Source organism: Triticum urartu, chromosome 7A, assembly GCF_056163025.1.
Source record: "Triticum urartu cultivar PI428250 chromosome 7A, HENAU_Tu73, whole genome shotgun sequence".
Taxonomy (NCBI): Eukaryota; Viridiplantae; Streptophyta; class Magnoliopsida; order Poales; family Poaceae; genus Triticum; species Triticum urartu.
The window spans coordinates 72587273-72609720 of NC_141879.1; the positions used below are offsets into that span (position 1 = coordinate 72587273).

General features: G+C 48.2%; 1 pseudogene; it reads right to left on the reverse strand.

Annotated features, from left to right (window-relative positions):
* Positions 1 to 21700: 21700 nt before the first annotated feature.
* LOC125518298 (uncharacterized) lies at positions 21701 to 22224 on the reverse strand (annotated as a pseudogene).
* Between the last annotated feature and the right edge of the window lie 224 nt (positions 22225 to 22448).

Genomic DNA, 22448 nt, shown 5'->3' on the forward strand with positions numbered 1-22448 from the left:
TAGTTAGAAGGGAAACATAAGTTGGACCAGGCATTCCTATTCTTATATAGTAAAATAGAACAAACCTCTGCGTTTTTTTCAAAAAAATACATAAATTGGGTTGCCGATGTTTCAGGAAAAATAAAACCTTGGATGGGAGGTCCATAGGCCTGTTTGTATTTTCTTGAGGGCTGTCATGTATCGACCGGCCTATGGACCTCCCATCCAAGGTCGTGGGCTGCGCATGTTAAAAAAGAAAGCCTAGACAGGGCAGCCCAAAAACCAGCTGATACTTGCTACCCCAGTGATAATTAATGATACCTGCCAGCTCCCCGGCTTCGTTGTGAATTTATCTCCTATAGTAACTACGTTGAAGCACCTAAAAAATGTAACTATATTGACAAACCTGTGGGCCCCAACGTTAGTATAGCATTAGGAGGAAGTATGTTTTCGATGAGGCACTTGCTTGCATACGGCCATAGACCTGGTGGGTCCCGACTGTCCGCCTCTGCATGTACAGTCCTCTCCAGATTCCTCTCGTTTGTTAAGCATGTTCACAACGGCAGACAGTGGCGTCGCAGCGAGCGCACAAAGGCGCAGGAGAAGATCTGACCACCTGAGGAAGTCCCTTATTAGTAACGAAACAACTGAACTAGCCTAGTGGCCGGGTGACACTACCCGACAGCTGTTCCGCCCGGGTTCGATTCCACCTATGCAGAGAAAATATCTCCAAATTTTTTGCCTCTGCCTTTATTGACATGTGGGTCCCAATTGTCATCTACGCACACCACGTCCAACACTTGCCAAAACTTCGTCCCTCGTTTTCTCTGTTTTTCGCACACTCGACATTGTGTGGGCATCTTGAAAGTAGCATATCTTTTTGATTGTGCATCATATGAAGATGTGCTATGCATGAATGTTGATCAGCAAGATGTTAACTGGCTGGTAGTTCCAGTTTCGACCATGAATAAAACTTCCAGCATGATGTTAACACTGTTTGAAAAGGCCGTGTTAATATAAATGCTTTGCGTCTGAAAGTTGCAGTTTCTTATCTGAAACTGAACTTGGAGTTTCTTATCTGAAACCGAAACTTGCAGTTTCTTCTCTGAGAATCACCTGTCAGCGACCGAAAGGCAGGGGAACCTCTCCTCTCCATCGTCTCCATTCCAAAACCACCGTCTTGCCTCTCCCTCTTCTCCATTTCAAAACCACCCCCTCTCCTCTCCATCATCTCCATTCCAAAACCACCGTCTCGCCTCTCCATCTTCTCGATTGCAAGACCATCGTCTCTCCTCCCATCTTCCAAAGCTAGCACTGGACCACTCAGAAGGACATCTATGGAGGAGATGCAGCAGCGAATCAGGCAGATCGTCGGCGGCGACCAGGCAAAGTTAGCTAGGTTGAAGGAGATCCTTACTTGGTTTGACAATGAGTGGGTGATTTCAAGGACGGTGAGGGCCATGTGGCAGTGTATGCGAAAGAGCGAGACGATGGCGATGAGGGCGGCGATGTACTCCTCGGCGGCAGTCACGCCGCAGTCCTTCGAGTTCATCGAGTATCTCCTCTAGGCGATGGAGCAGACAGATTCACCCGAGGCGAGAGTCAGGCGGAGGTGGTGGGTGAGGGAGTCCTGGATTAGGGGGTCTCCGGACAGCTGGACTATATCCTTTGGCCGGACTGTTGGACTATGAAGATACGAGATTGAAGACTTCGTCCCGTGTCTGGATGGGACTCTACTTCGCGTGGAAGGCAAGCTAGGCAATACGGATATGTATATCTCCTCCTTTGTAACCGACCTTGTGTAACCCTAGCCCCCTCCGATGTCTATATAAACCGGAGGGTTTTAGTCCGTAGGACAACATACAATCATACCATAGGCTAGCTTCTTGGGTTTAGCCTCTCCGATCTCGTGGTAGATCAACTCTTGTACTACTCATATTGTCAAGAATAATCAAGCAGGACGTAGGGTTTTACCTCCATTAAGAGGGCCCGAACCTGGGTAAAACATCGTGTCCCCTGCCTCCTGTTACCATCCGCCTTAGACGCACAGTTCGGGACCCCCTACTCGAGATCCGCCGGTTTTGACACCGACATTGCTGCTTTCATTGAGAGTTCCTCTGTGTTGTCATCATTAGGCTTGATGGCTCCTTCAATCATCGATAGCGATGCAGTCCAGGGTGAGACTTTTCTCCCCTGATAGATCTTTGTATTCGGCGGCTTCGCACTGCGGGCCAACTCGCTTGGCCATCTGGAGCAGATCGAGAGTTACGCCCCTGGCCACCAGGTTAGGTTTGGAAGCTTAAACTATACGGCCGAAATCCGCGGAGACTTGATCTTCGACAGATTCGAGCCCCTGCCTAGTGCGGCACACGGTCACGATGAGCATGATTTAGCTCTACCATCGGACAATGTTTTGGAGATCACGCCGGCAATCGCTCCGACCCTCAATTCGGAGCCAGTTGCGCCATCCATGGACGGGTGGATAGACCCCGCCACGGAGGCCATATCCTCAGCGATGATCGAGCCGAATATCGACCTTACCCTTCACGAGAGCCGTGATGCCGAGCTGCCGGATCCTTCCCCGGCCACGGACTCCGAACCGCTTGCGCCCGTGCCTATCGAATCCGACTGGGCGCCGATCATGGAGTTTACCTCCACGGATATCTTTCAGCACTCGCCCTTCGGCGACATACTGAACTCATTAAGGACTCTCCTTGTCAGGAGAGTCCTGGCCGAACTATGTCCGGCAGGATTGGGGTGCGCATGACAAAGAAATTCGCCGCCCACCCACCACCCACTTAGTAGCCACTGTCGATGATTTGACCGACATGCTCAACTTCGACTCCGAAGACATCGACGATGCAGGAGGCGAACAAGAACCACTGCCCACAGGGCACTGGACAGCCACCTCGTCATATGACATATATATGGTGGACACACCCAAAGAAGGCAATAGCGCCGGGACAGCGGAGGATGACCCCTCCAAGAAGCAACCCAAGCGCCAACGTCAGCGGCGCCGCTCTAAGTCTCGCCAAAACAAAAGCGGTGACACCGACATAGGAGATAATATCACTCCGGACAGTGCCGAAGACGACAACAATCCCCTCCAGCAAGATTTAGGGCAGGAGGATGGAGAAGCCAGCCCTCCCGAGAGAGCGGCAGATGGAGAAGCGGAGGATGATAATTACATGCCTCCCTCCGAAGACGAGGCAAGCCTCGACGATGACGAATTCTTCGTACCTGAGGATCTCGTCGAACAAGAGCGCTTCAAGCGCCGGCTTATAGCCACGGCAGATAGCCTTAAGAAAAAGCAACAGCAGCTTCAAGCTGATCAAGATTTGCTAGCTGACAGATGGACTGAAGTCCTTGCGCCCGAGGAATATAAACTCGAACGCCCCTCCAAGAGTAACCCAAAGCGCAGGTTGCTACCCCGACTGGAGGAGGAAGCACCAAAACCTACATCTCCATCGTATGACATGGCTGATCGGCCACCTCGTGGCCACGACAGAGAGGCATTTCAGCCAAAAGCTCAGCCGGCTCCCCGACGCCACTCAAATAAAAATGTCAAGGCATGGGGAAATACGCCAGACCTGCGAGACGTATTGGAGGACAAAGCAAAACACGCTAGAACGATCTACGGATCACGAGGGCGTGCCACTATGCGAGACGATAACCGTCACGCCAGATGCAGTAAAAGTAAATCCGGCCGGGCTGAACACAGCGGGCAAGACTCATTTGAGCTGCGTCACGATATAGCCCAGTACAGAGGCGCTGCACACCCCCTATGCTTCACATACGAAGTAATGGATCACCAAATCCCAGAGGGTTTCAAACCCGTAAATATCGAATCATACGACGGCACAACAGATCCTGCGGTATGGATCAAGGACTTCCTCTTACACATCCACATGGCCCGCGGTGATCATCTACACGCCATCAAATACCTCCCACTCAAGCTCAAAGGACCAGCTCGACATTGGCTCAACAGCCTGCCAGCAGAATCCATTAGCTGTTGGGAAGATCTAGAAGCCGCATTCCTCAACAACTTCCAGGGCACTTATGTGCGACCACCAGATGCCGATGAATTGAACCACATAATTCAGCAGCCAGAGGAATCGGCCAGGCAATTCTAGAGACGGTTCCTGACAAAGAAAAACCAAATTGTCGACTGTCCGGATGCAGAGGCCATAGCAGCTTTTAAGCACAACATCCGCGACGAGTGGCTCGCCCGGCACCTCGGCCAGGAAAAGTCGAAATCTATGGCAGCCCTCATGACACTCATGACCCGTTTTTGCGCGGGAGAAGACAGCTGGCTGGCTCACAGCAATAACATATCAAAGAACCATGTTACTTCGAATACCAAGGGTGGCAATGGCAGGTCACGTCGCAACAAACACAAGCGCCGCATTAACAGCGACAATAATGAGGATACGACAGTCAATGCCGGATTCAAATGCTCTAAACCCGGTCAGCGGAAAAAGCCATTCAAAAGAAGCACTCCGGGCCCGTCCAGTTTGGGCCGTATACTCGATCGCTCGTGTCAAATACACGGCACCCCCGATAAGCCAGCCAACCACACCAACAGGGATTGTTGGGTTTTCAAACAGGTCGGCAAGTTAAATGCCGAAAACAAAGATAAGGGGTCACATAGCGATGACGAGGAGGAGCCCCGGCAGCCGAACACCGGAGGACAGAAGAGGTTCCCCCCACAAGTGTGGACGGTGAACATGATATACGCAACCCACATCCCCAAGAGGGAGCGGAAGCATGCGCTAAGGGACGTATATGCGTTGGATCCAGTCGCCCCAAAGTTCAACCCATGGTCCTCTTGTCCGATCACCTTCGATCGCAGGGACCACCCCACTAGTATCCATCATGGCGGATTCGCCGCACTAATCCTAGACCCAAAAATTGATAGATTTCACCTCACTCGAGTCCTTATGGATGGCGGCAGCAGCCTGAACCTGCTTTATCAGGACACAGTGTGCAAAATGGGTATAGACCCCTCAAGGATCAAACCCACAAAAACGACCTTTAAAGGCGTCATACCAGGTGTAGAGGCCCATTGCACAGGCTCAGTCACACTGGAAGTGGTCTTGGGATCCCCAGATAACTTCCGAAGCGAGGAGTTAATCTTCGATATAATCCCGTTCCGCAGTGGCTATCATGCACTGCTCGGGCGAACCGCATTTGCGAGATTCAATGCGGTACCGCATTATGCATACCTCAAGCTCAAGATGCCAGGACCTCGGGGGGTCATCACAGTTAATGGAAACACAGAGCGCTCTCTCCGCACGGAGGAGCACACTGCGGCCCTCACAGCAGAAGCGCAAAGCAGCCTCTTAAGGAAATCCACCAGTTTGGCGATTAAGGACCCGGACACCTTCAAGCGCGCCCGGAGTAATCAGCAACAAGACCGCCTGGCACGTTCCGAGCTCTCATAGCAATGCGGCCCCCACCCCAGTCCCAGCCAAACGGTGAAATCCGTGCCACGCGTACATAATTACGCATTGAAAATACCATGGGCATAGGTGGGAAGGGGGCACGACTACGGCACGCCCCAAGACGCGGCTCAACCGCACTAGGGGCTTTCTGCTTTGTTATTTTTTTCTCTTTCAGGACTTTAGTCTCTGGAAACCCTGTCCGGCAGTATGATTGCCAGACACATGATGCAACAACCAACGAGGCAGAAAGCTACGTCGCACCATGGAACTCCCAGGTGGATCCCGATAACGAGTGAAATATTTGCTTTAAATACCATTCCTCAGCGTGCCCTTGGAGGGGACATGTCAAATAGTCCTACTTTTTTTCTTATCGCACTACTTGTATCATTCTACTTTAATGCACCTTTTTGAATAAACAATGCATAGCACTAGACTATTATCGCATTCTCTATTCTTCCTTATATATATATATATATATGTTCATTCATGACATTCAGCACCCGTACACTCTGGTACAGCCAATACGCCAGGGGCTTAAGCATACCCCATAATAGGGCGTGAGAAGTCTGAACAGTTTCGACAGTGCGGCACCCCAAACTTATAGCATTATATGCATCAGCTCCGAATCATGTCTTGGGTCAATAGTTGGGTTTGCCCGGCTCCCATGTTTTGGTACCTTACGTTCCGCTACATCGGCTAAGGTAGCACTGGGAGAACTACTGCGATTGTGCCCCGGTTCAGCTGGGCTAAGAACCTCAGTAGAGAAAGCTAAAACTGACTGCCATGATAAGGCGAGAGCTGGTCGCTGTTCGAGAGGTTTCGAGTCCCTAAAGACTTATGCCGCTTAGAGCGAGGAGTCGGCTTTGTCCGGCTTAAGGCGTGTATAGCGCCCCGAATTCGGCCTTCCGAATACTAGGGGCTCCGCCAAAATTTAAAATTGTAGAATTCTATGGCTAAGTGAGAGGGATAAAGCATTATAGTCCGATTGCCTTGTTCGTTGTGCTGGGCACCTCCCTCGAAGGACCCAAAAATGGGAAAAAGAGTGCTCAGGTTTATCCCGAACACCCCAGCACTCGTGGCATGGGGGCAGAAGCTGACGACTAGCCATCTCTCAGATTTAATAAACAGCCGAACAGAAGGTAATATTTTAAATTCAAACAAGCGTTGCATTGCGCATATGAACAAGTTTTCATAATACAGGATCACACGAGCAAGTTCACTCAAAAATTACATCCTTCGCACACTTGTTCGCCACAAGACAGGCACCCTTCAGGACACCCTCATAATACATTTCGGGGTGGCGATGCTCCTTTCCCTGCGGCGGCCCCTCCTTCACCAGCTTCTCAGCGTCCATCTTGGCCCAGTGCACCTTTGCACGGGCAACAGCCCGGCAGGCACCTTCGATACAGACGGACCGCTTGATGACTTCCAGCTGTGGGAAGGCATCCACAAGCCGCCTCACCAGGCTGAAGTAGCTGTTGGGAAGAGAGTCGCCAGGCCATAGCCGGACTATAAAGCCCTTCATGGCCTGTTCGGCCGCCTTGTGCAGCTCGACCAGTTGCTTCAGCTGGTCGCTCATAGGCATTGGGTGTTCGGTCCCAGTATACTAAGACCAGAACAACTTCTCCGTCGAGCTTCCCTCCTCGGCCTGGTAATATTTTGCGGCATCCGACACGCTACAGGGCAAATCTGCGAATGCTCCTGGAGATCTCCGGACTCGGGTAAGTAACAAGTATTTTACTTTCACATGCTTGCTTTGTATATTGAATGCCTTACCCTCCGCTATCTTCCTCATCGCCTCAATTTCCTGGAGGGTCTTTTGGGCTTCAGCCTTGGCATGCTTTGTGCTCTTGAGGGCCGCGGCAAGCTCGGACTCTCGCATCTTCGAGTCAAGCTCCAAAGCCTCGTGCTTCTGCACGAGAGCCTGGAGCTCTTGCTGCACCTCGCCCACCCGTGCCTCTTGTTTTTCCCGCTCGGTGCGCTCCTTGGCCGCTTTGTTTTCGGCCTCGGACAGCGCTTTCTTCAGGGTCGCCACTTCGGTCGTGGCCCCTGGGAAATTCATGATGATCATGTCATTTCGCAACCACATTTTCTTTTATATATAGACAAGGTATTACTTACCTTTGTTCTCCTCGAGCTGCCTCTTGGCAAGACCAAGCTCTTTCTCGGACCTCTCGAGGTCCTGCTTCAATGCGGCGACCTCCACAGTCAGTGCGGCAGAGGTCAGCAGCGAAGCCTGCATACGCATACAGACATACTTATATTAGACTCCTGCAGATATTATTTGATCCTCTATTCGGCTTTTCTTGTGAACACCAAACAGAGCATCAGGGGCTACTATCTATGTGGTAATAGTTTTCCTATATTTTAAATACTTACCTCAAAGCATGTTAGAAGGCTGGCACAGGCTTCAGTCAGTCCGCTCTTGGTGGACTGAACCTTCTTGATCACTGCACTCATAATAGTGTGGTGCTCTTCGTCGATGGAAGCGCCGCAAAGCGCTCCCAGCAGGTTGTCCGGTGCCTCTGGATGGACAGAGGTCACCGGCACGGGCGTCTTGCCCCTTTTGGAAGGGGGGTGCCTGCCCAAGTCCGGAACCACTGGAGGTTCCGGCGCGGTGTTCGGTTGAGAGCCGAACTTGGAACCCCCGGGAGCCTTGCTCCCTTTGCTCCTAGAGTCCAGAAGGTCGCCTTGAGGCGCCTCCGGGACTGTCTCCCCCGGCTCGGTGCCCCTTGAGACTATACCTCGGCATTGTCCGTAGGGCAAGGAGAGGAGGCGGTTGGAAGTGTATCGTTATTCATGTCCGACGAGTCCAAGGAACCGTCCGACGATGATACATCGATACGGGCTTGGGGCGGACTGCATAATCATATTCGGCGTTAGGAGAAGCAGTGCGACAAAGGTATGCTATGAGTTACTCTAGTATCCGAATACTTACGACTTCGCCAGGGGCTTGGACCTGAGCAGCCACTCGTCTTCGCCGTCGGCGGCGGTGGTGGAGCAGTCCGGAAGGAGAGTCCTTCCCTTCTTGGACCCTTCGGCCTCCCCGGTTGGGGCGGCCTTCCTTTTCTTGTCTCCCCCGGCTGGAGGGGGAGAATCTTCATCTTCCTTCTCCTCGTTTTCACGGGAGGAGGGTGTCTTGGTGTTATCGGATGACGAGTCCGATACCACTTGGCGCCGGGAACTCTTTCGGGTTCCCTTGGCCTTCTTCTTGGTCTTCTCCGGCACCTCATAAGGAGCCGAAGTCCGCATCTCCGTCAGCAGAGCGTCCGCAGTGTCTTCGGGCAGAGGGGCCGGACAGTTAATCTGCTCTGATGTCTTCACCCAGTCTTGTCAAAGGCATGGGAGCTCAGACCCCGCACATGGTTAAGCTATGGGAAATAAATACCCTACCAGGTGTACAGAACTTACCGGATTCGCAGAACGCTTTGCGCTTAGTCCGCGGTCCTCGGTAAGAGAAGGAGGGACCTCGGTGCCCTTGAACAGCACCCTCCAGAAGTCCTTATGCGTTGTGTCGAAGATCTCGCTTAGGGTCTGGTGCTGGGCCAGGTCGAACTCCCATAAATTGAAATCCCGTTGTTGACATGGGAGGATCCGGCGTAAGAGCATGACTTGAACTATGTTGACAAGCTTAAGTTTCTTGCTTGTCATGTTCCGGATACACTTCTGGAGTCCGTCCAGCTCCACCGAAGAGCCCCAAGACAGACCCTTCTCTTTCCAGGAAGTGAGCCGCGTGGGGACTCCGGATCAAAACTCGGGGGCCGCCACCCAGTTGGTGTCGCGCGGCTCGGTGATGTAGAACCACCCCGATTGCCACCCCTTCATGGTCTCCACGAAGGAGCCCTCGAGCCATGTAACATTGGGCATTTTGCCCACCATGGCTCCACCGCATTCTGCTTGTTGGCCGCCTACTACCTTCGGCTTGATATTGAAGGTCTTCAGCCATAGGCCAAAGTGGGGCTGGATGCGGAGGAAAGCCTCGCACACGACGATGAACGCCGAGATGTTGAGGATGAAATTCGGGGCCAGATCATGAAAGTCCAGCCCGTAATAGAACATGAGGCTGCGGATAAATGGATGGAGGGGAAACCCCAATCCGCGGACGAAATGGGGGAGAAAACCCACCCTTTCGTGAGGTTCCGGGGTAGGGACGACCTGCCACGTGGCTGGCAGCCGGTGTGCAATATCCACGGCAAAGTATCCAGCTCCACGTAGCTTTTTGATGTGTCCCTCCGTGACGGAGGAGGCCATCCACTTGCCTCCCGCTCCGGACATGGTTGGAGAGAGTTGAGGAGAAGGATGCGGACTTGGGCGCTGGAGCTCGAGTGCGCGAGAATGGATGAGCAAGGAGGAAGAAGGCGTGGGTAGAAAAAGCTAAGACCTTATCCCTTTATAAGGGCGGACGAAACTATGCACCCACCACCAGCCTGGTAAAACTCGCTTATCCCCCAAGCGCCGTAATTGGTGGCGCGGTTGGGTTACCCACGCCCGTATTGATGAGAATCCCGTAATAAGGGGGACACGATCTCTGCTTTGACAAGACGTGTCAAGAAACCACCCCGCGTTATGTGCGGGGCTGGTTAAAGAAAAACGGTTCGAATAATTACCGGGCCATGGCATGATGTCATGCTGCCAAAACGTGTCAGCAGATTAGATTGTGGAAATATTATTCTCTCTACGGTGGTATGTGGAACTTATTTTGCAGGGTCGGACACTATCCTTGTATTCAAACTCTTCTGTGGTGTATTCGGAGGAGGAACCCGCCTTGCAATGCCGAAGACAACACTGCGCGCCGGACTCATCGTCATTGAACCCTGGTTCAGGGGCTACTGAGGGAGTCCTGGATTAGGCGGTCTCTGGACAGCCGGACTGTTGGACTATGAAGATACGAGATTGAAGACTTCGTCCCGTGTCCGGATGGGACTCTACTTGGCGTGGAAGGCAAGCTAGGCAATACGGATATGTATATCTCCTCCTTTGTAACCGACCTTGTGTAACCCTATCCCCCTCCGGTGTCTATATAAACCGGAGGGTTTTAGTCCATAGGACAACATACAATCATACCATAGGCTAGCTTCTAGGGTTTAGCCTCTCCGATCTCGTTGTAGATCAACTCTTGTACTACTCATATTGTCAAGAATAATCAAGCAGGACGTAGGGTTTTACCTCCATTAAGAGGGCCCGAACCTGGGTAAAACATCGTGTCCCCTGCCTCCTGTTACCATCCGCCTTAGACGCACAGTTCGGGACCCCCTACCCGAGATCCGCCGGTTTTAACACCGACAGTGGGCGTACAGGTCGAAGGTCGAGCACCCAGAGGATAACGAATCGATCGAGTATGGTGTGTCGTTCGTGAAGGTGCAGAGCCAGCTGGAGCCACAGGAGTATTCGTTCTCCCACCGCAAGAGGAGGCTCGATGGCGCGACGTCGCTTCCCCGCCATTCTCCACGGTTCCCTCGATGCTTGCCTCGTTTCAACGACGTCGGTAGGGTTTAAGGTAAGCTTCGCACTAACCTAATCTTCCATCTGCTCTTGCTTACAATCGGTGTGACAACTAATAAAAATCATGCTTACAATCAGTCTCCGAGTACTACGCCAATCACCCTAAAATAGCTCTGGACCTTTGGGTCAAAGTTGTGACACTGTGTACAAATAAAGAAAAATAGATTGGTGCTTCTTTCAGAAAAGAATACACCCCTAGAAAACTGCCAATATAAGCTACTAGTATTTTTTTAAGTCTAAGCTAATAGTATTTGGTTAGAGGATTTTCTGCCGAGAAAGATCCATCCACAGTGAGCGCCACACATCCCACTGATGGTGGTGGATGCCAATGCTTAAATGGAGCAGGGTTGGTGTCGGTAATTTTTACTTGGCACCTCGCACTCTGCATATATGCCTTCCATCCGTACATTTGTGCAGTTCCACCAAAATGCAGCTGAATAACCCTATTTGCACAGATAATGAAAATGCGTGATTATATTATAGTGGCACTAGTTGATGAAACATACACTAATAAACAAAAGAAAATATTACATCATACTGGAAATCGACCCAAGTCTCCCCGATACACCTTCTGCCAGTGATGAACATCAGTGTACAGAGGTAGTACAAGGAGGGGCCTTGAGACATTCAAATCTCTATTTTTGTGCAGATCAACTAAAATTAAGCACCCCAGTTTGCAGAAATGCTTAAACATTAACAATGGCACTAGTTGATGAAACATACATTAACAAAGAGAAGAACTTTCTCTATCTACATTGGAAATGAAATGATAGAGAGGACACTCGCTCTATTTTAACTGTATTATTACTTCATTTTCTCAGTGACACTAGGGTCGAGCAGGTGGCAAATGAGGTGTACCATGCGTCGCAAGGATGAAGGCCAGGGGTGCTTAGACTGGGATGCTGAAGCTGGCTCTTTCAGTCCCTATCTTCCCCCTGATGTTTCTGTGGTAGAATTTGGGTTGTAATCCAAACTTGGTCGAGCTGGTGTTGCGTCCCCCTACCTGCCTTGCTTATGTGGCGAACTTGTCTCCTGCTAGTACTCAGTTCGTTCTAGTAGTAGTTGCATAACTGCCCGTTTACACTGAGATGTTGTCGGATAATGGTTCTCTATGGTTGGGTTTCTTTAATGAAATCGGAGGGAACCCCCCTCTTTCGATATATAAGAAAAACAGTGTTACTAGCGGTGCCAAAACATTGCCTCAAATTAATAGTGCCACTAGATTAAGGTGCAAAATAATAACATTACTGCTTTTATCATGGCAGTGCCAAAACAGTAGCACTAGAGCAGGATCAACATGCAGGATCTTTGGCAAACGGTCAGACCAAAAAGGAACATACCTCGTCATGGGAACCATATCTGTAGTCAACACCATCGTAGAAGGGATGACACCAGTCACCAACATGGATGATTCAGTTCATGGGACAATTTGGTGCAGTTCACCTAAAATGAAGCAATGTCCCATGAGCTAGCAGCTTCTTCTTCTTCTTTTTTTAAGAAAAGGGCTCCAGCCCTGGTTCCATTTCCATCAGAAAATGAAACCCACAAAGCTTCTTCTTCATTAGTTGCAATAAAATTGAGCAACATCAAGGTTGGTCGTGAAGCTCCTGGAGAGTAGGCGGACTAGGATAGTTGCATCTCTAACGAAAAGAAGCAACTTATCTTAATGGGAAATTTAGCAGGACATGAAAAAAGTGCCATTGATTCATATTACTGGAGGCATTACATTGAAACCAACATTGGTTTAATGTGTCCTTACTTTTAACAGTGCGACTGCTACATTTTACTAGTGGCATTACATAAGAGCGGCTCGGGGAAACAAACATCAGAAGAGGATATCTAGGTTGGTCCCATTTTTGTTCGGTATATAGCCACCTTATACTGTGTGAGGCTAGCAAATCTAGTGCTGGACTTACTCTGTTGACTTGTCCCCCATTCCCCACTTTCTTTCCTTTTTCAACCAATAGATCGGGTTTATATTGAGTTTGTATTGCGTTCCCTTTATTTCCCTATTAGACCTAGAGACCAGTTGGATAGCCAGTCTCTGCTACTTTTCACCACCATTATTTCCTTTTTCGACCAAGTCCTAGATCCAGGTAATAAATCTTCCCCCACCCCACCCCCTTTCTTCCTTGTTTGAACCAAGTACTACTAGATTCGAGTGCATGAACTAGTTTACCTCTTAACAGTAAAAAAATTAGGTGGTTTTCGAACAGCCGATCGATCCTATCTACACGAGGGGGGCTGAGAAATAGTAAAAGATACAAATGCAGCGACGTCAGGAGCTCGGGAAGTAGAGCAAGGCCGGTTTCGAAGGAAGTTATACCTGAGGGTCGTCGGGATGTCGCTAGGTGGGCGGCGGGAGGCCGGATCTGCCCACACTACGGTAGCAAGGAAGAAGGGGTGGGAGGCCCTCCCTCGCCAGCGATGCTTGGGAGAGAATGGCAAGGCACGCTGATCGGGACATGCCGGCAGTGGGTAAGAGCCATCGCCAAGGACGACCATGTGAACATTGCACCTTCTCACCTTCCCCGGCGGAGAGGATCCAGCTGGATCTGTGACCAGCGGTGAGTAGAGAGAGAGTGTGGCCACCGCTGTCGTGTTTAGATCTGGAGAGGACGAGACAGTATGAAGATAGCAACATTAGCAAGCAAGCGCGGAGGCTCCTGCCTATATAGTGGAGTACTAGTTTTCTTTTGTCTACCGGCTGGAGCCGGCTTGACCTCGGCAATGACTATCGAGAAGTCTTCATGCACGTGCCCCGGAGGGCGCAGTTGTCGTCATTTTGATCTGAAGCACCAGATTATAACATATAACACAAAAAATGCCACATGACAAGAAATCATAACCTAACTGCCCAAAGGAGACAAGATGAATCCCGACGAACAAACTAGACGAGGATCAAAGCTCAAATTAAAGATAAACTCGTAGAAAAGGGGTTCGTCGATAGATGTCCTAATTAACATAGCCGACTTGACCTAGATGGCAGCCAAGTAGTCTTCGTGCATGTGCCCCCAATGAATAGCCCAACTTAGTTGTCCCTGTTTAACCCTCGTAGTGATTCGAAGCACATGACATCTAATTTTGTGAGATGACAAGAAACCTTTTTTTTAGATTTCTCACCAGAACTACAACCCTGTACAACACAGCCTGCACGATATGTAGACGATAGCCAATCCAGGCATGTCTGCTGGAGTCTGGTCACATGCATGGATGAACTGATCTTCCGTGTCTTGCAGGGATCGTCCAGGTACCAATGTATGTACTTCTATTAACTCACCCGATTTGCGGGGCCGGGGAGTGTGCCTATGGTCGGTTCTCAATTGTAGTCCCACATGCATGTGCAAATGCAATATGACGCGTGTTCCATTCAAAGAGCGACGTGCCAGACGGACCGACCGTATGGGGTGCGACGCGAATGCTATGGGCGTGCTGTATACTCCATACATGTGTATCGCCGTTTTCTTGAGGCTTTGCTCCACGGCGCAATCCATGGATACAAAATTAGTATACTATACTATTTAAAAGTCGAGGGCCGGGCTTTTCCCGCGCGGTAGGCGGGGCAGTTCTGCCTAGTCGGTTCAACAAAGATGCGAGAAGATGAGGGAGTAGGCTGCTGCAAACGTAGGGATGTGTGATTTGACAGTGAGTTACTGCTGGACAGGTGGGGCCCGGTGATTTGACTTGCCATTATCATTTTCACTGCGGCGCTACGACCGGCTTGAATCTCCCGATTCCTGATCACCTCCATACAGGTGCCTTTCCCAATGCTCCACCATGTAGAGGCTAGCTCTTGCTTGAGAGCCCACTCCTCCACTTTTTCCTTGCCTCTTTCCCTCAAATATGCAAAAATGCCATGTAAAGCGGGCTTATAGCCCACTATTGTACTTGATCCTACAGGTGCTAAGCCCAATCGGATCCCCATCCTTAGCCAAAGTCCGTACTTTACCCCGTTCCTGATCCCTAATGCCAGGGTTGAATAGTAGCCAGCCATGAGATCTATACTTTATCCATTGGTCAAGTAGCATAATTGTTTACCAGGTCTTTCTTCTTGGATAGATATGGCCCTACCTTCCTCTTGAGGAATCCGTTCATGATGCCCTGGCTACACTGACTGGACTATGTTGTGCGCTTTCGAGAAGATTCACACTACCGGCGAAAGGAAGCGGATAAGCTTATCACGAACGACGCATCCTAGGACCGATAAATATGTATCATCCCTTTTGGACATGACTACACTACCGGGGAAAGAATCCATAAAATACTAGTGTGTTCAATTGGAAGATCATAAGTAGGACGGATAATATCCAAAGACACCAGTCCATCCAATTCCCTAAACTTCAATCAAATCAAGAAGAAACTAAAGAAACCGCGGAAGAAAAGCAATGGTTGTTCGGGGATAGGTCCCGCAATGAAAGTATTAATAAATCTAAAGTAGATTGGCAAGAAAGAGCAGTTGGTCATCTCGGAAAGATAGATAAAGCTAAATCTAGGAAAGCAAGCTAGGAAACCCTAGATAGGAGCAATCCGTTCCACCACTCCTGAGAATTTAGGGCATAATCACCCGCGGAGCAACTGGGGTACTCAACACTGTACACATAGGCATAAAGTCTGATGTGGCAAGTTAATTAAGAAGCGAGAGACTAGTTTGGTGACCCCAGGAAGAAACGGTGATAAGCGCGTGTACCTAGATGAAGCAAACTTAGCAACAAAAAAGTAAGCACCTGTGCATTGGGGACTTGAGTTGCTAAGCCATTTAATGCCCATAGCACCTCATCTAAGCACCATTTCATTGGAAGAGCTCACTCCTTGGCAAATGCAATAAATACTACGAAGAAAGAGATAGAGGGAAGTAAACAAAAAATACTCTTATAGCCAACCTTATAGCTAACCTTGTTGTATGAGTGACTAAGTGATGACTATGTATGACATGCCAACATCAGATAGCCTAACGCACCATGTTAAATCTCCAAGGGCGCAACCGCACGAGCGAGGCGACGGTCATGGTAGGCGCGACCATGATATGGGCTGCTGGCAGCCCTTGGATCTGAGATCGAACGGTCGCATGCTAAGTTGCTGAAAATTTGCAGAATAACCCTCCAGGATAGGATATTCACCCGTAGGTCTAGAATCACGCCATGCAACCGTTTGATCTCAGATCCAAGGGCTCTCGGAAGCCCGTATCATGGGAGAATGGAAAGCTTCGTATCACCTGTAATTTTTTCCGACGCTTGACATGACATCGAAAGCCATTTAATTGCGCGTCGAGTAGACATGACATCTAATTGAGCCCCCATAGTACTGTGCATGAATCCATTTATCCACCAGGCAAGCCACTACCCTACCACTCGCATGTGCCCCCCCCACTCGACATTTTTACAATCGATAAACCGCTCCTAGTCGTCCCGTCCTTTCGCATTACGGCAGTTCCATTAATCCTGACCCTCCTCCCAAATCCATGGCGTCCCACATCTCCATGATCGGCGGTGGGTACAAGGTTAGAACCATCACCGGCGATGAGTTCTACGTCATCTACACCCGTTCTTCCGCAAAGGTCAAAGAATGCCTTGCTCGCTTCAAACACATGTTCGAAAACTCAAATGATGAGTGGGTCGCTGGGCTAGATGTTGAGTACACCACAATCCCGGGAAGGGAGAAGAATCTAAAGGAGGCAGAGAAGAAGAAGACGGCCGTGATCCAGGTTTGCGTGCATGACCTATGCTTGGTCTACCACATATGCCATGCTGACGTTGAGTGCCAGGATTTTAAGAATTTCCTCAAGGATGGCCGAGTCAGATTCATTACTGTAGACTTTAGGAACGAAAAGGAAATCCTGGGTCGGATAGGCCTCGTTGTAGGCGACCCCTTCGACCTCCAGAAGAAAAGGCTGGTGCCCTCCCGTGATCAGCCTTCAATGTTGGCCCTGGCAGGAGCCATGGTTCATCCTTTGTACGATACACTAAAGAAACCTCCGTTCAAGTTTCATCATGCATGGGAGTGGAATGTACTAGATATAGACCACATCCACTACGTTGCAATGGATGGCTACCTTTGTTTCAATATCTACAAGGGTTGGATGAAGAGCAAGAGCCAAGTCTGCAGTTCAAGCAAAGAAGTATCAGCCAAGAGGAAGAGGGACAAGGACGAAGTCGAGGACATGGATGAGGAGTCCGAGTAAGGTGGCAGTGTCGTTGCTCATGGTGGTTCTAATGCAGTGTCTACCGGATTAATTGCTTAGTTTAATTTCAGGTGTGCTTAGTTTTATTTGAGGGGTGTGTTGTGCTGAGCCCCCAGCAGAACTATGTTATGTTTCTTCTCGTTATATTTTGTACATTTCATCTTTTAGTTGGTATAGTACTACCACTCATTTCTTCACATTATATACGTACAATATTTATGGCCAACATCATATAGCCAGAAATTTAGTTGTCAAAGAATTTCAGGGAGCTTTGTTTTGTCAAAGAATTCCAGGGTGCTTAGTTTTATTTGAGGGGTGTGTTGTGCTGGAGACTATTAACTTATAATTGTGAGAATCGGCTTATTTTTGTCATGTAACATGGTCAACGGGTTTGACGTGAAAATAACAATGTCTAATGGCATTTCTAATATACGTTGCCTCCCCCAAATTTTCTTTACAGAGGCAACATAAAACTATATGAGTGCCCTATTAAATTTTGGAATTATTCCGGGTTCGTTTGGCCTTTTTTTATACATTAAATGAGTTTCTAGTCATTTAATGTGCATAATTCAAATTTGAACTACAAGCACATGCTCCTGTGCACCAAAGTTGATTGAAAAATCACATGTGTGTCCTCGGGTGAATTTCGAGGTCACATGCAAGAAATGGGAATGAAATTCAAACATCTGGGCATCGTGGTTCAGCCGAGAACATTGAGAAGCTTGGTTTTAAAATTCTTGTAAATCCAAAACACGCCAAAAATCATGAAACTTGGCATGGTGTCATGTCATGGTACTACCATGCTGTGGTAAAAAAATTGCATAATAGGAACAAGTTTTGGTATAAGTTTCTTGCAAACCAGAGCTTCTCTCAAGAAGGCTCGTGGTTTTGAGAGGGAACGTTCACCTTTGTGTGCATAATTCAAATTTTAAATACAAGCACATGCTCCAGTGCACCAAAACTGGTTGAAAAATCACATGTGTGTCCTCGGGTAAATTTGTAGGTCCCATGCCAGAAATGGGAATGAAATTCAAACATCTGGGCATCATGGCTCGGCTGGAAACATTGAGAAACTTGGTTTTTTAATTCCTGTAAATCCGAAACACGCATGAAAATCATGAAAGTTGGCTTGGTGTCATGACATGGCACCAACATGCTGTGGTAATTTTGCTGTCCGATTTGTGAAGGCGCACACATTAACAATCAACAAAGTCATTTTGCAACAAGTGTTGTCATGTTACAATCGGAAACACAAGTATTATTGAAACCGTGGGCGTTCTATTTACCATTTACGTCCCCGTGCAGGGTAGCTATTTGAGTACGGGAGGCGTGCGAGCCCTTTGACCTCCATCTGTTGTCCACCTCTCTCCCAAGGTCTCCATTAATGGCGCCCGAGCCTCTTTTTAATGGCGTGGCAATGTCTCACTTGACTGAGATTTAAGAGAGAAAAAAGAAAATCTGAAAAGAAAATTTTACACAGATCATGATGTAAGATCCGACGGACCTATATAGCATCTACTGCGACTTATAGCAAGACTGGTGAATATATATAAGGACGATGAGAGTAGATAATAATTGTGTTACATAATTAGGAAGATAACTAAAAAATCCACATGCGGCTACACCCGAAATACACAAGGGCAAAAGAAGAAGGAAGACGCATACAACGATCTGGCTCGCTGATCTCTACTTTCTTTATGCGCTGCTGGTCGCGGAGACTAGTTCTCGTGGCGGGCGATGATCTCTTTCATCAGTTTCATGTCCTTAATACGCTGCTTGGCAGCATCCATGGATTCCTCCACCAGCCTGTTGCGCTCGATGCGGACACTACTAGGGAAAAGCCTAGCAGCAGCGCGGGTTTTAGGCCTATCAGCAGCGCGGGTACCCGCGCTACCAATAAGGCGCTACAGCTAATAGTTAGTAATAGCGTGGGTTGAAGCCGCGCTACTACTAACAAAGTTAGTAGTAGCGTGTGCCACCCATGCTACTGCTATTTAGTACCCGCGCCACTACTAGCAAAATAGTAGCAGCGTGTCCATACTACCAACGCTACTAGTATCCTAAATACTAGTAGCGCGCAGTATTTTCCCACGCCACTACTAACTAATTTATAATTAAAAAAATAAAATCCACCAATTCCATTTTATGCATACAGTTCCCAGTAAACACAACAATAGTGAGCACTGCTGGGCTCCTATTTCATGGTTAACTGGAAACCGAAGGAAATAAATCAGCCAAAAAACCTCATTATGCATTGCAACTCACAAATGACCACTTCAAAGAACATGCAAGTATCTATGTCATTAACGATTGCAAACATAAGTTTCTTTTTACTACAGTTGTTGTATGTACTATCACACAGTTCCTAATTCTGTTCTCACTCAATAATAAGAAAAATGAAAAGAAAAGATAGAGATAATCTGCCGCAATTGCACTTCGGTGTCATGGATTCAGTCTGCCGCTTCAACATCTCATTATCCGGCAGCACTCTATCGCTATCTTCTACCTATGAATAAAAACAGACCTTGTCAGAGAAGCAACTATGAAACCTTATTACAACATGTATGCTAAGTCGCTAACCCATAGAGACAGCTAGAACAAATGTGGAAACTTTCCATGTTGCTGAGTAAGTATATTAACTAGACAAAGTTAGATGACAGTGAAGCTTAAAGCTGGAGTAAGAAATATTAGATATACACATTTTGAAAATCAACCTCAGAAGTGGATACTCTAGTAGACCTGCAAGAGCAGATATGGTAGTAACCAAAATCCTATAAAGATTCGAGGTTAAAGATTATAAATCCAATTTGTCATTAGCATAAAAATATTAGTTCCATGAAGAAGTTTGTCAAGAGATATTTTTTAGTGTTTCTAAGACAGTGACTGAAACATAATGAAAGAAAACACGTTTCTGCATTTTAATTAGGGGGAGCTTTAGTTCTAAAATACTGGAACTATGACTGAATGATCATATATACTATTAGAAAAACAGACCAAAATCCCTGCAGAACAAAACAAGCCAAAAAAATTAACTTCCTACTTACAGTGGCAAGAAAATCTTATATGAATGTGTTATAATAAATAATGCTAACCATGAAGTCTTCTTCCATATAACAAAGGAACAACATTCTTAATTAAATTTAACCCTGGCAGAATACTTGGTTATCCAGTGCAAAATGGTTGCCTTTTAAACTATGGAACACAAAGAATCATCATTAGCCGTCAATGCAAATCAGCTTCTCTCCATAGAGAAGAGAAGACGTCTTGGTCTCTTGGATGCATGAAGCACACCGTATATGCTAATATGATCAGAGCATTTTCTTTTTCAATTTAATCGCGCAATGCCAACATCCCCACCCATAGATGTTTTGTTTGTGTACGAATAGTACAATGTTTTCTTTTCAATTTAATGAGCAAAGTTTAAGGTCCATAGGCTCCTTTGTATCCTGTGGAACACAGAATTCTACATTGATTGAACAAATTGACATTTCAACATTCCTAGAGGCATTGTTGCAAACACCTTGCGAGCGAGCTCAGAGCATGCACCTGCTACATAGACTAGACTAATCTAATCGCAAGCCGTCCTACTAGTAGCAGTTCAGCAGAAGGATCCTACTAGTTCATCTACTAAACTTACATAAACTAAATCTTACTAGCTCAATCAGAATACTATGGTTTCTACAAAACTGTACTTTTGAGTACTGTGAGGTGTTTGCCTAAACCAACAAAATTGTACATTTGTAGCACTCATTTTCTCATACAATCATTCAAACTTCAGAAGTAGAAATAGAAGCTTATGCAGTTGCCGATCAACCGTAGCTAATGGACTATAGAATTCACTGCTCCTCACTTGTGATAAATTAGGCTAAAAATTGCATGTTCAATTTTGCATCAACTGAACTTAAGAGAACGGAGAAACCAGACCTTGGGTTGTAGCTCTTGGCGACGTATCTCCCGACACCAGGGTTTATCCGCACAATCCTCCGGATTGAGTCATCGGTGTCATTAGCATATCCCACCCACCAACCTACCTGAAAATGAAATTGGCTAGAGTCAAACCCAACAACGCGTGCTGCAGGATGGCATCAAAAGCCCACTTGATGGATTATCTAGTGTTTACAACTTTGGCCATATCTGGAACAGACATGTGTGTATTCTTTTGCATATATAAAGGTTGGAACAACAGAGGAATTATCACTAGCCATGGTTTGTTATTACTTATATTAGGACCAGCACCTTACTTATATTACACCTCATGGATAGTTGTTCAGCAAACAGAGACCACACTTTACATGATGATGTCCCCTTTTTGCTGAGCTTTTACAAAAACAGGTACTCACATTTGACATAATTTCTCATCTTTAGATGCCAATCCCTTTTGCTGGATGTTTATTATATATACAAAACAGCACAACGGTACACACGCAACTGGGACGATCATGTTTAGGTACAAATATAGTTTGCTAGGTATTAAGGAGCACCATGGACTAGAATTCCTAACTGAAGATTCACAAAATCAAGACCAGCATGAAGCTAATTGAGCACTTGGACTGGAACAATGCACTCACACATGGGCGAAAGCTAACGAGGCAAGAGCTTACGACAAGATGTATGTCCAGAACTGCTTGTCCTTCATGTGGTGTGGGCACAGATCATAACGGACCTTAGCGAGTTCCTGCAGGGATCACAAATTACAGTTTGAGACCTGAGAGCCATCTCTGTCTTGGGCGAAGCAGAGGACGAGATCCGCGGGAGACCTACCTTGGCTCTGGCGAGCACGAGGACGGCGTGCCGCTGCTGCCAGTCCGAGAGCTCGGCCGCCGACTCCGCGGATCCTCCTGTGACAAAGCATAGCACCGCCAGTAATCGAGAGGGAACTAGCAGGGGAGCGGAATCGAGAAGGGAGGAAGGAGGGGGTGCCTTGGTGGAGCTGGAGGGGAAGGACTTGAAGGCGTCAGGGGAGAGTGTCCGGAGGAAGTCAAGGAGCTGCGGCATGACGCCGAGCTCCTCCGCGTCCTCCTCCTTCCCCTCTGCGGCAGAGGGTTTGCTTGGGCCGGTTCCACCGCTGCCGCTGCCGCAGGCTCGGCGGCGGAACGGCCATGGGAACGAGGAGAAGGCCATCGGCGGGCTGGTGGGCTGGGACGGGATGCGGCCGGCGACGGCAATATGATGGATACGAGATTCGTCGGCGAGCTCGCTGGACTGGGGGGGAGGGGAGGGCAGCGGCGCGAGACGGGGAGCGGCGGCCACGCGGCCGCCGGCGTGGCGCATGCAGCGGGGGATGGAGGCGGAGGGGATCTGGATCGGGCGTTGGTGGATTTTTTTAGACAGACATGGATTGAGTG